The 16,632-nt window shown below is 43.4% G+C and overlaps 12 non-coding genes across 12 annotated transcripts; 6 read left to right on the plus strand and 6 right to left on the minus strand.

Moving 5' to 3' along the window:
• Positions 1 to 6,336: 6,336 nt before the first annotated feature.
• On the minus strand, positions 6,337 to 6,408 carry trnae-cuc (transfer RNA glutamic acid (anticodon CUC)). The gene has a single exon. It is a non-coding gene; the product is annotated as a tRNA-Glu (tRNA).
• A 180-nt stretch (positions 6,409 to 6,588) lies between these two features.
• On the plus strand, positions 6,589 to 6,660 carry trnag-gcc (transfer RNA glycine (anticodon GCC)). The gene has a single exon. It is a non-coding gene; the product is annotated as a tRNA-Gly (tRNA).
• Positions 6,661 to 8,277: 1,617 nt separating this feature from the next.
• Positions 8,278 to 8,349, minus strand: trnae-cuc (transfer RNA glutamic acid (anticodon CUC)). Its single transcript has one exon. It is a non-coding gene; the product is annotated as a tRNA-Glu (tRNA).
• Positions 8,350 to 8,529: 180 nt separating this feature from the next.
• Positions 8,530 to 8,601, plus strand: trnag-gcc (transfer RNA glycine (anticodon GCC)). The gene has a single exon. It is a non-coding gene; the product is annotated as a tRNA-Gly (tRNA).
• A 2,009-nt stretch (positions 8,602 to 10,610) lies between these two features.
• trnae-cuc (transfer RNA glutamic acid (anticodon CUC)) lies at positions 10,611 to 10,682 on the minus strand. Its single transcript has one exon. It is a non-coding gene; the product is annotated as a tRNA-Glu (tRNA).
• A 180-nt stretch (positions 10,683 to 10,862) lies between these two features.
• On the plus strand, positions 10,863 to 10,934 carry trnag-gcc (transfer RNA glycine (anticodon GCC)). The gene has a single exon. It is a non-coding gene; the product is annotated as a tRNA-Gly (tRNA).
• A 1,590-nt stretch (positions 10,935 to 12,524) lies between these two features.
• trnae-cuc (transfer RNA glutamic acid (anticodon CUC)) lies at positions 12,525 to 12,596 on the minus strand. Its single transcript has one exon. It is a non-coding gene; the product is annotated as a tRNA-Glu (tRNA).
• Positions 12,597 to 12,776: 180 nt separating this feature from the next.
• Positions 12,777 to 12,848, plus strand: trnag-gcc (transfer RNA glycine (anticodon GCC)). Its single transcript has one exon. It is a non-coding gene; the product is annotated as a tRNA-Gly (tRNA).
• Positions 12,849 to 14,068: 1,220 nt separating this feature from the next.
• trnae-cuc (transfer RNA glutamic acid (anticodon CUC)) lies at positions 14,069 to 14,140 on the minus strand. Its single transcript has one exon. It is a non-coding gene; the product is annotated as a tRNA-Glu (tRNA).
• Positions 14,141 to 14,320: 180 nt separating this feature from the next.
• On the plus strand, positions 14,321 to 14,392 carry trnag-gcc (transfer RNA glycine (anticodon GCC)). The gene has a single exon. It is a non-coding gene; the product is annotated as a tRNA-Gly (tRNA).
• Positions 14,393 to 15,613: 1,221 nt separating this feature from the next.
• On the minus strand, positions 15,614 to 15,685 carry trnae-cuc (transfer RNA glutamic acid (anticodon CUC)). The gene has a single exon. It is a non-coding gene; the product is annotated as a tRNA-Glu (tRNA).
• A 180-nt stretch (positions 15,686 to 15,865) lies between these two features.
• Positions 15,866 to 15,937, plus strand: trnag-gcc (transfer RNA glycine (anticodon GCC)). Its single transcript has one exon. It is a non-coding gene; the product is annotated as a tRNA-Gly (tRNA).
• Positions 15,938 to 16,632: the final 695 nt, after the last annotated feature.

Here is a 16,632-nt window from a genome sequence, read left to right on the forward strand (position 1 = left end):
GTGGACCTCAGTGGCGAGTGGGAGAGCAGACAAACAGGGATGACAAATCTCTGGCTGTGATCCCACAAAGAAACAATGGAGCAACAAGAAGAAACTGGAGAGGCACAGGCAGGTTCAGTATTTTTTTATCATTTGTCTTCATTACAGCTTGAATTTAGATTTCACTGTTAAGATTAAAAACTAAAACAACCAATTATCTGTGCAGATGCTGTGAATACCCTCTGCATACTGTGAAGAGACCTGGAGAGAAAAAAGAGAAACAGTGAGGTGTCGATGAGGCTCTGGCAGACACATTCACAATTTACAAATCGTAATTTTATAGCAGCACACAAACACACTGGTCCAGAATGAACTATTGAGTGTGATGGCTCTGCCATTATCAGGACATTACAGCTTAAACAGTTTGATATGTGTTATATGAAATGGAATCTGGGATGTTTTCATACTCAAGTTTGGTTTCAAGCTCTTTGTTATACAGTTATACAGGAACTTGTTCTTTGTGTATTGTTGCTTTACAGTTTGTTGAATTTGTGCAATAAATTCTCTTTATACAGGCCTTTCTTTGACTTGAGGGAAAAACTCACCCCAAAAGAGAACAGCGCCCCAGCTTGCCATTGCTTCAGACCTTTGAACCGAAGGGAACAAAATGGATTGCGTCTCAGAAATAAATTAATTAAATGAATAAATATAATTTAATAATATTAGATATATAATAATTTATATATAAGTTGATATTCCCTTAACTGATGTGTCTTCCTATCTGACAACTCGTTTGTGTCTCTGCTCATTTAAAATTTCTAAATGTGTCCCTCTGTATTTTAAAAATATGCAGAAAATTAAAAACACTCAAACAGATGTATCAGGAGCTCTTAATGGCCAGAGCTTTAGGTCTACCCTCCATAATATCAAGCTCACTGCTACAATAATGTGCCAGAAAATTCAGAAAGAATCACTTTGATATAGAAATGTTTGGATGTAATTGTAGCAGGTCTCTATGCTACTGTGGGTTCCCTCAGCACACAATCTGACAACACTGGTCCGTTGTACCACACAACTTTTATTAAAATTGTAGTCACACAACATACAACAACTTCTTAAATCTCTCCCACTCGCTCTCACTTGTCTGTCCACCACCCCAGGTCCAGCAAACTAATGCAATATAAGGAGAGAGTGATTACTCAGTGAGTACCAGCTGTGATCAGCTCACCTGGTACTGCTCTCACAAGCCTTCCCCACACCTCTCTCTCCTGCAGCTGAGAGTAAACCACACCCACCTCCACAGTAGTACTAATCAACATACATGGGCAGGGATATAGTGGATAAATGTGTCTTCCATAGGCCACATGTAAGATGTGGTTACAGCAATTGCGCAGGGTTGGTGTGGCCCTATCTGATATCATTTCATGGGGCCCAAAATCCCTGGCGGGACCCTGCAGGACCAGGTTGTTAAGCAGACTATATGAATATAGTTTGTTTTCAGGTCTCCACTGTGCCCTTATGATGTGAGCTTTTTTAACTTTATATATCATAAATAATAATCTAAATTTTAAAAATATTTTTTGTAGGTTTTTTATTTAGGTAAAAAAGGTTTTCTTGCACACTGTAAAATTAAGGCCCAACAACCTCTCCTTGAAGCTTTGGCGAACCCTAGTAAACACCCTTCATGGAGACAGCTCTATATTCTGTATTTGCTCTTTGTTTAAACACACTAAATATTATTTGCTATTCTTACTATCTCTATTCACTCCATACAGTACAAGGGAATACTATGTAGAAGCTTATGTACAGCAGTGGTTCCCAACCTGGAGGTCGAGACCCACACTAGGGGTCGCCAAAGCTTCACAGAAAAACTCATCTCTAATGCAGTATTCACAGGAAATGATGATAATAATTAATAATAAAATGCATCCAAATCGCTTGTTTTACACAAATGTCTTACAGTTATTGCATTCTCTATTTACCAATATCCATTTTTTCCACATCCAGTTTATTAAAATGTAATGTATTCAATGGGTAAAACATGTTTATACACTATGCACAATGCTCCAACATAAAGAAAAAAACACATCAGTGGGTTGTAGACACACTTCCAACCAACTTTGCCTGTTATTATGGAATTAACTTGGTATAAAATTCACTGAATCATCACAGAAACTTGTATGGTTTAATAGTAGCTACAAGACTGAAGAAAATAGAACACAATGCAAAATAAAGACATAACCACAATGAGTATATTCAACACAAGATATTCAGATGGTTAACTTGTAACATAGGGGACAGGGGAGATCATCAGAGGAAAATACTTTTTACCACCAACATCACAGGGACCAAAGATGGGGAAGAGTTTCTCACTGAAATTATAGACAGTAAAATCATGGATAACATCTGCAGCATCTACATCATGAAAGGAGACTAGACCCTCCAATTTCCCGTTGTCAAACACAGAGAGAAATAGATGTGCAGTGTCAGGATCAAGAGTCACATCCACTGCAAACTGCTGGACCCTCTTCAACTCGATTTCAGCACACAGCTTCTCCATTTCTTTACTGAGGGTCTCCTGCAGCTGAGCCACAGCTCTCCTCACAGTCCCCTCATATGATGAGTGAACTCTGACCTCTGTCCAGTCTTTGGTGGGTGGGGCTGTGTTCAGGGATGGGAAGCTTTGGAGGATGCCAGTGTAAACACAGCGCTCTCTCTCCTGCTGAACACCATAAACGAACAACAGCAGGCCCACCCCAACGGTGTTCACATAATTGCAGGGGACTTTAATAAGGCCAACTTGAAGACTGTACTCCCGAAGTTCTACCAGCATGTTAAGTGTTCCACAATGGGGGAGAACACTCTGGATCATGTTTACACCAACATTAAGCACGCGTACAGAGCCATACCCCTCTCCCACCTCAGCCAGTCAGACCATCTTTCCCTCCTGCTTTCCCCAATATATATATATATATATATTACGAGCCAAACAATACTAGTCACCACACACCTTCACTCACTCTCACCAACTGCTGCCAATAAAAAACTCCCACTGACTGCTGCATTTTGATTTGAAATTAGTGTGCATTGTTCATCAACTACGTCATGTGTGAGCGTCGTCGCGAACTGACGGCGGGCACCTGCCAAACCAATCATACCTGTGTACAGTGACAATAAAGGCATTCTATTCTCTATTCTATTCTATTCTAGGAACTGGAGGTGGTCTTCGGTGCGTGAGAGCTGCTCCACTTTAGCACTTCATCAGCTCAGATATTTCCTGTTCCAGCTTTTTGATGAAGCCTTCAGCCTGTTTCTCTGTGGTTTTCTGCTTCTCTTTAATCATGTCAGTGAGCTGAGGCAGACCTCTCTCAACAGACCAGTGAAGACCAGTGAAGACCTGCACGCTGTCTGCTGTCTCTCTGTCTGCATCTTCCTTACTGAGCTTAATTGGCTGATCTGCTGAGTCTTCAGTCGTGTCTCCTGGATCATCAACTGAATTTCAGCCTCTGTCTGTCCCAGCTCAGCCTTCTTTCCTCGGTATTCTTCTGTTAGAGGAACAACATAATGAAGCTTGTGCTCAGACTCAATGCAGATGAGACACACACACACACACACACACACACACACATCTGGTCAGTCTTACAGAATAGCTCCAGAGGTCTATCATGCTTCTTACACAGTCTGTTTTCCAGGTTCTCCACAGGACCAATCAGCTTATGTTTTGTCATTCCTGTGATTCTGTGATGAAGCTCCAGGTGAGTCTCACAGTAGGAGGCCAAACACACCAGGCAGGACTTCAGGGCCTTCTGTTTGGTTTCAGTGCCGACATCACACAGAACTTCTCCTGGGCTGATATGTTGTTGTTCTGAGGAGCTGCTGGCTTGTGACTGTCTGAAGTGAGCAGCCATCTCAGACATGAATGTATTTATGTTAATCTATGGTCTTCTGTCAAAAACCTTTTTACACATGGGACACTGACTCAGACACTAATGTCCCTGTGTTGTGTGATGCAGTTCTTGCAGAAGTTGTGTCCACATGGTATGGTGACTGGATCTGTGAACACATTCAGACAGATGGAACACAGAAACTGCTCTTCAGAGAGGAGACTGCTGGGAGCTGCCATATCTAGAAACTGAGACCAAAAAGAAAAATTGAGAAATAAAACAACTAATCTTTCAATGACACAATTCTTGAGTCATATTTCATGAATAAAACTGAAATCACAGACTAATTAGAATAAGACTATCTAAACTTGGGCGTACCCATGTTGGCTCCCGATGTGGGTCTTAGTTAGGTCACTAAGGGGAAATGAGAGCAGGGGCTTAGAGTGGGCAACCCAAATATGGCCCATTTGGGTTTGCTTAATGCCCAGTTATGCCCCACCTAACACTCCTAATTACTTATAAAGACCATGTGCACAAAAAAATATTTTAGGATCAAGGGCTGCAGATATATCAACATATGTGTCCCATTTCCTTCAGTTGGCTGCAGAGTAGAGTATAGAGCAGCTGTGGACAACAATTCAATTCAGTTTTATTTGTATAGCACCAATTATTAACAAGTTATCTCAGGAGACTTTTCAAATAGAGCAGATCTAGACCATACTAATAAAATTTACAGAGACCCAACAGTTCCCACCATGAGCAAACACTTGTCAACGGCGGCAAGGAAAAACTTTCTTTAAGAGGCAGAAACCTCGGCCAGACCCCGGCTCTAGGTGGGTGGCTGCCTGCCTCGACCAGCTGGGGTTAGAGAGGCGGGGGTAGAAGGGTAAAGAGAGAAGGACAGAGATGACGACGAAATCAAATTGTGGAACTGACTCAGGATTTTACACAAAAACTCAAGCAATTTGCAGGAGATGTAATTTTTATTTCTTACACAGGAAAACATTTAACATATCCACAAAATCTCACTGTCGACATACAAAACATAGCCTATCTTGTTTCAATATTAGCCTTCTACGCAGCCCGGTTCATGAACGTAGCACATTCATGCATCCATAATTAGTGTGATGGCCACACTAGCAGCCACACACTGAGAAAAACACATGGTGATAACTCTTTCATTTGTCTGATTATCTTTAGGTTTACATAATACACAATAATTGGACACAGGTTTTGGCTTCAGAATACAGTTTTGTGATTATATTTTAATCTGAGTGGTCTGATCAGCCACCATTTAAATTTCCCCATTGTCTCAGTTTAGTCAGGTTGGTTAGGTTGGTTTAGTCTAAGACAGTAGGCAGAGGTAAAATAAATGGTTCAAATACTGTTCGGAAGTGTGGAGCAGGAGTACCCCTTTTTCACTAAGTTCTGGTTCTTGAACTGGTTCTGTTCGGTCAACAATAAATAATCTCCTTGGGAATAAACAATTACCTAACCAAGTACACTTAATAAAAAAAAATAAAAATGCATAACTGTAACAGGTCAGTTTAGGACCCAAATGGAGCACATTTAGGCAGGCAGACAGTAGATAATGACCTTTATTTTCAGCTCGTGGAACAAACAGAGCAAGCAAGCTGCAAACGATAATGTTCAATTCTGGCTTTAGGTTGTGAACCCTTTTCTTTTGCAGGAGTCGAAGAGCCGGCAGGTGAGTGTACGCACACGATGGTATGTGTGGCAATACGAGCAGAGTCTCTGAACCACGGAAATTCAGAGAGGTCAAACTAACGCTATGTAGTCGTCATCGGGAAACACCAAACAGCCTAGGAGAGAGGCAAACGGAAACCAAGCTCATAGTTGGAGACAGAAGGCTGAGAAGATATCTGGGGAAGAGACGAGGTGGGATGGTCAAAACCTGGAGATCCCTCCGAACAACGCTGGAAGATCTTGCATTAATACAAAGAACAATCTGGCAACAAGTGAATGGTGAGGAGCAGTATATGAACCTGCTTGATTGGTGATCAGGAGCAGCTTGTGTGCACAGGTGCGCAGAGTGGCTGATGAGGAGGCATTGCTGACTGGCAGAGTGGAGCAGTGGCAGGTTAGTGGAAAAGTACTGAGATGGCTGAGTTGAACAGGTCAGGAGGAAGGCAGACTGTGACACATAATACAGGGCCTCTGGTAGCTTACCTGGTAGAGCTGGCTCCCCATGTAAGGTTGGGCCCTTTGCTGCATGTCATTCCCTCTCCCCTGTTTCCTGTCCAACTCTCACACTAAAATAGAGAAAAGAAAATGCATACAACAGACAGAGAATTGATAATAAAAAGTTCCTAAAAATATATGGAAATCTCCTCTGAGCCTTCATGAAAGATGCACTTAGTCATTGCCAAGGTGACTGGAGCATATTAGTACGGAATGGTGGTACAGAAACTATCTTGTTTGGCCACAAGCCCATCACAATGTTAAAATCACATTCCCTGACCGGGAATCGAACCCCGGCCGCGGCGGTGAGAGCACCGAATCCTAGCCACTAGACCATCAGGGACGCAAAGTTCTGGTGCCAGAAAGACATGCGGGCCTTTTCCAGCAGTTATGCTAAAGTATTTCAAACGTATGTCAAATTCCTCAACACATGCCTGCAATTTGGAATAGTGTGCTTCACTAAGCACCTGCAACAGTTTTGATCGATGATTCTTGGCCATGGCACTGAGACACCTCTGTACAGGCATTGGTGGTATAGTGGTGAGCATAGCTGCTTGCCAAGCAGTTGACCCGGGTTCGATTCCCGGCCAATGCATTGGATGTAAACGTCGCACTGTCTTCTCAGAAGGCTATTCAAAGACTTGAGGTAGAGTATTTCAGACTTGTGTTTCACAAAGTACCTGCTACAGTTGTGAATGTCACATTGATCAGGTTCACGTTCGGGGCCAATCCACAGCTTTGTGTGCTACATGCACTGTGTTTGTAACATGCAGTCGCTTTTCATGACAGGACACTCATTGCACGCAGTTCTGGTAAAGTATTACAAAGGTTTGTCAAATTCCTCAACACAAGCATGCATTTTGGAAACAAGGGCTTCAAGCTCTTTTTTTGTAACACGTCGTTCAAGATTCAGGAGAGCCTTCATGAAACATGCACTTAGTCATTGCCAAGGTGATTGGGGCATATTAGCATGAAGTACGGAATGGTGGCACGGAAAGCATCTTGTTTGGCCACAAGCCCATCACAATGTTAAAATCACATTCCCTGACCGGGAATTGAATGTGAATGAATGTCACATTGATCAGGTTCACGGTCTGGGCCAATCCACAGATTCTTGGGCTTCACGCACTTTGTTTGTAACATGCAGTTCGCTTTTCAGGACAGCATTCAAGAAAAGTACACTTACTCATTGCACGCAGTTCTGGTAAAGTATTACAAAGGTTTGTCAAATTCCTCAACACATGCATGCATTTTGGAAACAAGGGCTTCAAGCTCTTTTTTTGTAACACGTCGTTCAAGATTCAGGAGAGCCTTCATGAAACATGCACTTAGTCATTGCCAAGGTGATTGGGGCATATTAGCATGAAGTACGGAATGGTGGCACGGAAAGCATCTTGTTTGGCCACAAGCCCATCACAATGTTAAAATCACATTCCCTGACCGGGAATCGAATGTGAATGCATGTCACATTGAACAGGTTCACGGTCTGGGCCAATCCACAGATTCTTGGGCTTCACGCACTTTGTTTGTAACATGCAGTTCGCTTTTCAGGACAGCATTCAAGAAAAGTACACTTACTCATTGCACGCAGTTCTGGTAAAGTATTACAAAGGTTTGTCAAATTCCTCAACACATGCATGCATTTTGGAAACAAGGGCTTCAAGCTCTTTTTTTGTAACACGTCGTTCAAGATTCAGGAGAGCCTTCATGAAACATGCATTTAGTCATTGCCAAGGTGATTGGGGCATATTAGCATGAAGTACGGAATGGTGGCACGGAAAGCATCTTGTTTGGCCACAAGCCCATCACAATGTTAAAATCACATTCCCTGACCGGGAATCGAATGTGAATGCATGTCACATTGAACAGGTTCACGGTCTGGGCCAATCCACAGATTCTTGGGCTTCACGCACTTTGTTTGTAACATGCAGTTCGCTTTTCACGACAGCATTCAAGACAAGTACACTTACTCATTGCACGCAGTTCTGGTAAAGTATTTCAAACTTTGGTTTGGTCAAACTCCTCAACACGTGCATGCATTTTTGAAAGAAGGGATTCAAGCACATTTTGTAACACGTCGTTCACGATTCAGGAGAGCATTCATGAAAGATGCACGTAGTCATTGCCAAGGTGACTGGGGCATATTAGTACGGAATGGTGGTACAGAAAGCATCTTGGTTGGCCACAAGCCCATCACAATGTTAAAACCAAATTCCCTGACCGGGAATCGAACCCAGGCCGCGGCGGTGAGAGCGCCGAATCCTAGCCACTAGACCATCAGGGACGCAAAGTTCTGGTGCCAGAAAGACATGCGGGCCTTTTCCAGCAGTTATGCTAAAGTATTTCAAACGTATGTCAAATTCCTCAACACATGCCTGCAATTTGGAATAGTGTGCTTCACTAAGCACCTGCAACAGTTTTGATCGATGATTCTTCGCCATGGCACTGAGACACCTCTGTACAGGCATTGGTGGTATAGTGGTGAGCATAGCTGCTTGCCAAGCAGTTGACCCGGGTTCGATTCCCGGCCAATGCATTGGATGTAAACGTCGCACTGTCTTCTCAGAAGGCTTTTCAAAGACTTGAGGTAGAGTATTTCAGACTTGTGTTTCACAAAGTACCTGCTACAGTTGTGAATGTCACATTGATCAGGTTCACGGTCTGGGCCAATCCACAGCTTTGTGTGCTTCACGCACTGTGTTTGTAACATGCAGTCGCTTTTCATGACAGGACACTCATTGCACGCAGTTCTGGTAAAGTATTACAAAGGTTTGTCAAATTCCTCAACACAAGCATGCATTTCGGAAACAAGGGCTTCAAGCTCTTTTTTTTGTAACACGTCGTTCAAGATTCAGGAGAGCCTTCATGAAACATGCACTTAGTCATTGCCAAGGTGATTGGGGCATATTAGCATGAAGTACGGAATGGTGGCACGGAAAGCATCTTGTTTGGCCACAAGCCCATCACAATGTTAAAATCACATTCCCTGACCGGGAATTGAATGTGAATGAATGTCACATTGATCAGGTTCACGGTCTGGGCCAATCCACAGATTCTTGGGCTTCACGCACTTTGTTTGTAACATGCAGTTCGCTTTTCAGGACAGCATTCAAGAAAAGTACACTTACTCATTGCACGCAGTTCTGGTAAAGTATTACAAAGGTTTGTCAAATTCCTCAACACATGCATGCATTTTGGAAACAAGGGCTTCAAGCTCTTTTTTTGTAACACGTCGTTCAAGATTCAGGAGAGCCTTCATGAAACATGCACTTAGTCATTGCCAAGGTGATTGGGGCATATTAGCATGAAGTACGGAATGGTGGCACGGAAAGCATCTTGTTTGGCCACAAGCCCATCACAATGTTAAAATCACATTCCCTGACCGGGAATCGAATGTGAATGCATGTCACATTGAACAGGTTCACGGTCTGGGCCAATCCACAGATTCTTGGGCTTCACGCACTTTGTTTGTAACATGCAGTTCGCTTTTCAGGACAGCATTCAAGAAAAGTACACTTACTCATTGCACGCAGTTCTGGTAAAGTATTACAAAGGTTTGTCAAATTCCTCAACACATGCATGCATTTTGGAAACAAGGGCTTCAAGCTCTTTTTTGTAACACGTCGTTCAAGATTCAGGAGAGCCTTCATGAAACATGCACTTAGTCATTGCCAAGGTGATTGGGGCATATTAGCATGAAGTACGGAATGGTGGCACGGAAAGCATCTTGTTTGGCCACAAGCCCATCACAATGTTAAAATCACATTCCCTGACCGGGAATTGAATGTGAATGAATGTCACATTGATCAGGTTCACGGTCTGGGCCAATCCACAGATTCTTGGGCTTCACGCACTTTGTTTGTAACATGCAGTTCGCTTTTCAGGACAGCATTCAAGAAAAGTACACTTACTCATTGCACGCAGTTCTGGTAAAGTATTACAAAGGTTTGTCAAATTCCTCAACACATGCATGCATTTTGGAAACAAGGGCTTCAAGCTCTTTTTTGTAACACGTCGTTCAAGATTCAGGAGAGCCTTCATGAAACATGCACTTAGTCATTGCCAAGGTGATTGGGGCATATTAGCATGAAGTACGGAATGGTGGCACGGAAAGCATCTTGTTTGGCCACAAGCCCATCACAATGTTAAAATCACATTCCCTGACCGGGAATCGAATGTGAATGCATGTCACATTGAACAGGTTCACGGTCTGGGCCAATCCACAGATTCTTGGGCTTCACGCACTTTGTTTGTAACATGCAGTTCGCTTTTCACGACAGCATTCAAGACAAGTACACTTACTCATTGCACGCAGTTCTGGTAAAGTATTTCAAACTTTGGTTTGGTCAAACTCCTCAACACGTGCATGCATTTTGGAAAGAAGGGATTCAAGCACTTTTTTGTAACACGTCGTTCACGATTCAGGAGAGCATTCATGAAAGATGCACGTAGTCATTGCCAAGGTGACTGGGGCATATTAGTACGGAATGGTGGTACAGAAAGCATCTTGGTTGGCCACAAGCCCATCACAATGTTAAAACCAAATTCCCTGACCGGGAATCGAACCCGGGCCGCGGCGGTGAGAGCGCCGAATCCTAGCCACTAGACCATCAGGGACGCAAAGTTCTGGTGCCAGAAAGACATGCGGGCCTTTTCCAGCAGTTATGCTAAAGTATTTCAAACGTATGTCAAATTCCTCAACACATGCCTGCAATTTGGAATAGTGTGCTTCACTAAGCACCTGCAACAGTTTTGATCGATGATTCTTCGCCATGGCACTGAGACACCTCTGTACAGGCATTGGTGGTATAGTGGTGAGCATAGCTGCTTGCCAAGCAGTTGACCCGGGTTCGATTCCCGGCCAATGCATTGGATGTAAACGTCGCACTGTCTTCTCAGAAGGCTTTTCAAAGACTTGAGGTAGAGTATTTCAGACTTGTGTTTCACAAAGTACCTGCTACAGTTGTGAATGTCACATTGATCAGGTTCACGGTCTGGGCCAATCCACAGCTTCCACTGTGTTTGTAACATGCAGTCGCTTTTCATGACAGGACACTCATTGCACGCAGTTCTGGTAAAGTATTACAAAGGTTTGTCAAATTCCTCAACACAAGCATGCATTTCGGAAACAAGGGCTTCAAGCTCTTTTTTTGTAACACGTCGTTCAAGATTCAGGAGAGCCTTCATGAAACATGCACTTAGTCATTGCCAAGGTGATTGGGGCATATTAGCATGAAGTACGGAATGGTGGCACGGAAAGCATCTTGTTTGGCCACAAGCCCATCACAATGTTAAAATCACATTCCCTGACCGGGAATTGAATGTGAATGAATGTCACATTGATCAGGTTCACGGTCTGGGCCAATCCACAGATTCTTGGGCTTCACGCACTTTGTTTGTAACATGCAGTTCGCTTTTCAGGACAGCATTCAAGAAAAGTACACTTACTCATTGCACGCAGTTCTGGTAAAGTATTACAAAGGTTTGTCAAATTCCTCAACACATGCATGCATTTTGGAAACAAGGGCTTCAAGCTCTTTTTTTGTAACACGTCGTTCAAGATTCAGGAGAGCCTTCATGAAACATGCACTTAGTCATTGCCAAGGTGATTGGGGCATATTAGCATGAAGTACGGAATGGTGGCACGGAAAGCATCTTGTTTGGCCACAAGCCCATCACAATGTTAAAATCACATTCCCTGACCGGGAATCGAATGTGAATGCATGTCACATTGAACAGGTTCACGGTCTGGGCCAATCCACAGATTCTTGGGCTTCACGCACTTTGTTTGTAACATGCAGTTCGTTTTTTTTTAAAAAAAAAAAAAAAAATATTTTTTTTTTTTTTATTTTTTTTTTATAATTTTAAATTTTTTTTTTTTTATTTTACAAAAATTTTTTTTTTTTAAAAAAAGGGTTTTTAATTTTTTTTTTGTAACACGTCTTTCAAGATTTAGGAGAGCCTTAATAAAACATGCACTTAGTCATTGCCAAGGTGATTGGGGCATATTAGCATGAAGTACGGAATGGTGGCACGGAAAGCATCTTGTAAGCCCATCACAATATTAAAATCACATTCCCTGACCGGGAATCGAATGTGAATGCATGTCACATTGAACAGGTTCACGGTCTGGGCCAATCCACAGATTCTTGGGCTTCACGCACTTTGTTTGTAACATGCAGTTCGCTTTTCACGACAGCATTCAAGACAAGTACACTTACTCATTGCACGCAGTTCTGGTAAAGTATTTCAAACTTTGGTCAAACTCCTCAACACGTGCATGCATTTTGGAAAGAAGGGATTCAAGCACTTTTTTGTAACACGTCGTTCACGATTCAGGAGAGCATTCATGAAAGATGCACGTAGTCATTGCCAAGGTGACTGGGGCATATTAGTACGGAATGGTGGTACAGAAAGCATCTTGGTTGGCCACAAGCCCATCACAATGTTAAAACCAAATTCCCTGACCGGGAATCGAACCCGGGCCGCGGCGGTGAGAGCGCCGAATCCTAGCCACTAGACCATCAGGGACGCAAAGTTCTGGTGCCAGAAAGACATGCGGGCCTTTTCCAGCAGTTATGCTAAAGTATTTCAAACGTATGTCAAATTCCTCAACACATGCCTGCAATTTGGAATAGTGTGCTTCACTAAGCACCTGCAACAGTTTTGATCGATGATTCTTCGCCATGGCACTGAGACACCTCTGTACAGGCATTGGTGGTATAGTGGTGAGCATAGCTGCTTGCCAAGCAGTTGACCCGGGTTCGATTCCCGGCCAATGCATTGGATGTAAACGTCGCACTGTCTTCTCAGAAGGCTTTTCAAAGACTTGAGGTAGAGTATTTCAGACTTGTGTTTCACAAAGTACCTGCTACAGTTGTGAATGTCACATTGATCAGGTTCACGGTCTGGGCCAATCCACAGCTTTGTGTGCTTCACGCACTGTGTTTGTAACATGCAGTCGCTTTTCATGACAGGACACTCATTGCACGCAGTTCTGGTAAAGTATTACAAAGGTTTGTCAAATTCCTCAACACAAGCATGCATTTTGGAAACAAGGGCTTCAAGCTCTTTTTTGTAACACGTCGTTCAAGATTCAGGAGAGCCTTCATGAAACATGCACTTAGTCATTGCCAAGGTGATTGGGGCATATTAGCATGAAGTACGGAATGGTGGCACGGAAAGCATCTTGTTTGGCCACAAGCCCATCACAATGTTAAAATCACATTCCCTGACCGGGAATTGAATGTGAATGAATGTCACATTGATCAGGTTCACGGTCTGGGCCAATCCACAGATTCTTGGGCTTCACGCACTTTGTTTGTAACATGCAGTTCGCTTTTCAGGACAGCATTCAAGAAAAGTACACTTACTCATTGCACGCAGTTCTGGTAAAGTATTACAAAGGTTTGTCAAATTCCTCAACACATGCATGCATTTTGGAAACAAGGGCTTCAAGCTCTTTTTTTGTAACACGTCGTTCAAGATTCAGGAGAGCCTTCATGAAACATGCACTTAGTCATTGCCAAGGTGATTGGGGCATATTAGCATGAAGTACGGAATGGTGGCACGGAAAGCATCTTGTTTGGCCACAAGCCCATCACAATGTTAAAATCACATTCCCTGACCGGGAATCGAATGTGAATGCATGTCACATTGAACAGGTTCACGGTCTGGGCCAATCCACAGATTCTTGGGCTTCACGCACTTTGTTTGTAACATGCAGTTCGCTTTTCACGACAGCATTCAAGACAAGTACACTTACTCATTGCACGCAGTTCTGGTAAAGTATTTCAAACTTTGGTCAAACTCCTCAACACGTGCATGCATTTTGGAAAGAAGGGATTCAAGCACTTTTTTGTAACACGTCGTTCACGATTCAGGAGAGCATTCATGAAAGATGCACGTAGTCATTGCCAAGGTGACTGGGGCATATTAGTACGGAATGGTGGTACAGAAAGCATCTTGGTTGGCCACAAGCCCATCACAATGTTAAAACCAAATTCCCTGACCGGGAATCGAACCCGGGCCGCGGCGGTGAGAGCGCCGAATCCTAGCCACTAGACCATCAGGGACGCAAAGTTCTGGTGCCAGAAAGACATGCGGGCCTTTTCCAGCAGTTATGCTAAAGTATTTCAAACGTATGTCAAATTCCTCAACACATGCCTGCAATTTGGAATAGTGTGCTTCACTAAGCACCTGCAACAGTTTTGATCGATGATTCTTCGCCATGGCACTGAGACACCTCTGTACAGGCATTGGTGGTATAGTGGTGAGCATAGCTGCTTGCCAAGCAGTTGACCCGGGTTCGATTCCCGGCCAATGCATTGGATGTAAACATCGCACTGTCTTCTCAGAAGGCTTTTCAAAGACTTGAGGTAGAGTATTTCAGACTTGTGTTTCACAAAGTACCTGCTACAGTTGTGAATGTCACATTGATCAGGTTCACGGTCTGGGCCAATCCACAGCTTTGTGTGCTTCACGCACTGTGTTTGTAACATGCAGTCGCTTTTCATGACAGGACACTCATTGCACGCAGTTCTGGTAAAGTATTACAAAGGTTTGTCAAATTCCTCAACACAAGCATGCATTTTGGAAACAAGGGCTTCAAGCTCTTTTTTTGTAACACGTCGTTCAAGATTCAGGAGAGCCTTCATGAAACATGCACTTAGTCATTGCCAAGGTGATTGGGGCATATTAGCATGAAGTACGGAATGGTGGCACGGAAAGCATCTTGTTTGGCCACAAGCCCATCACAATGTTAAAATCACATTCCCTGACCGGGAATTGAATGTGAATGAATGTCACATTGATCAGGTTCACGGTCTGGGCCAATCCACAGATTCTTGGGCTTCACGCACTTTGTTTGTAACATGCAGTTCGCTTTTCAGGACAGCATTCAAGAAAAGTACACTTACTCATTGCACGCAGTTCTGGTAAAGTATTACAAAGGTTTGTCAAATTCCTCAACACATGCATGCATTTTGGAAACAAGGGCTTCAAGCTCTTTTTTTGTAACACGTCGTTCAAGATTCAGGAGAGCCTTCATGAAACATGCACTTAGTCATTGCCAAGGTGATTGGGGCATATTAGCATGAAGTACGGAATGGTGGCACGGAAAGCATCTTGTTTGGCCACAAGCCCATCACAATGTTAAAATCACATTCCCTGACCGGGAATCGAATGTGAATGCATGTCACATTGAACAGGTTCACGGTCTGGGCCAATCCACAGATTCTTGGGCTTCACGCACTTTGTTTGTAACATGCAGTTCGCTTTTCACGACAGCATTCAAGACAAGTACACTTACTCATTGCACGCAGTTCTGGTAAAGTATTTCAAACTTTGGTCAAACTCCTCAACACGTGCATGCATTTTGGAAAGAAGGGATTCAAGCACTTTTTTGTAACACGTCGTTCACGATTCAGGAGAGCATTCATGAAAGATGCACGTAGTCATTGCCAAGGTGACTGGGGCATATTAGTACGGAATGGTGGTACAGAAAGCATCTTGGTTGGCCACAAGCCCATCACAATGTTAAAACCAAATTCCCTGACCGGGAATCGAACCCGGGCCGCGGCGGTGAGAGCGCCGAATCCTAGCCACTAGACCATCAGGGACGCAAAGTTCTGGTGCCAGAAAGACATGCGGGCCTTTTCCAGCAGTTATGCTAAAGTATTTCAAACGTATGTCAAATTCCTCAACACATGCCTGCAATTTGGAATAGTGTGCTTCACTAAGCACCTGCAACAGTTTTGATCGATGATTCTTCGCCATGGCACTGAGACACCTCTGTACAGGCATTGGTGGTATAGTGGTGAGCATAGCTGCTTGCCAAGCAGTTGACCCGGGTTCGATTCCCGGCCAATGCATTGGATGTAAACATCGCACTGTCTTCTCAGAAGGCTTTTCAAAGACTTGAGGTAGAGTATTTCAGACTTGTGTTTCACAAAGTACCTGCTACAGTTGTGAATGTCACATTGATCAGGTTCACGGTCTGGGCCAATCCACAGCTTTGTGTGCTTCACGCACTGTGTTTGTAACATGCAGTCGCTTTTCATGACAGGACACTCATTGCACGCAGTTCTGGTAAAGTATTACAAAGGTTTGTCAAATTCCTCAACACAAGCATGCATTTTGGAAACAAGGGCTTCAAGCTCTTTTTTTGTAACACGTCGTTCAAGATTCAGGAGAGCCTTCATGAAACATGCACTTAGTCATTGCCAAGGTGATTGGGGCATATTAGCATGAAGTACGGAATGGTGGCACGGAAAGCATCTTGTTTGGCCACAAGCCCATCACAATGTTAAAATCACATTCCCTGACCGGGAATTGAATGTGAATGAATGTCACATTGATCAGGTTCACGGTCTGGGCCAATCCACAGATTCTTGGGCTTCACGCACTTTGTTTGTAACATGCAGTTCGCTTTTCAGGACAGCATTCAAGAAAAGTACACTTACTCATTGCACGCAGTTCTGGTAAAGTATTACAAAGGTTTGTCAAATTCCTCAACACATGCATGCATTTTGGAAACAAGGGCTTCAAGCTCTTTTTTTTGTAACAC

Source organism: Dicentrarchus labrax, unplaced genomic scaffold, assembly GCF_905237075.1.
Source record: "Dicentrarchus labrax unplaced genomic scaffold, dlabrax2021, whole genome shotgun sequence".
In the NCBI taxonomy this organism is placed as follows: Eukaryota; Metazoa; Chordata; class Actinopteri; family Moronidae; genus Dicentrarchus; species Dicentrarchus labrax.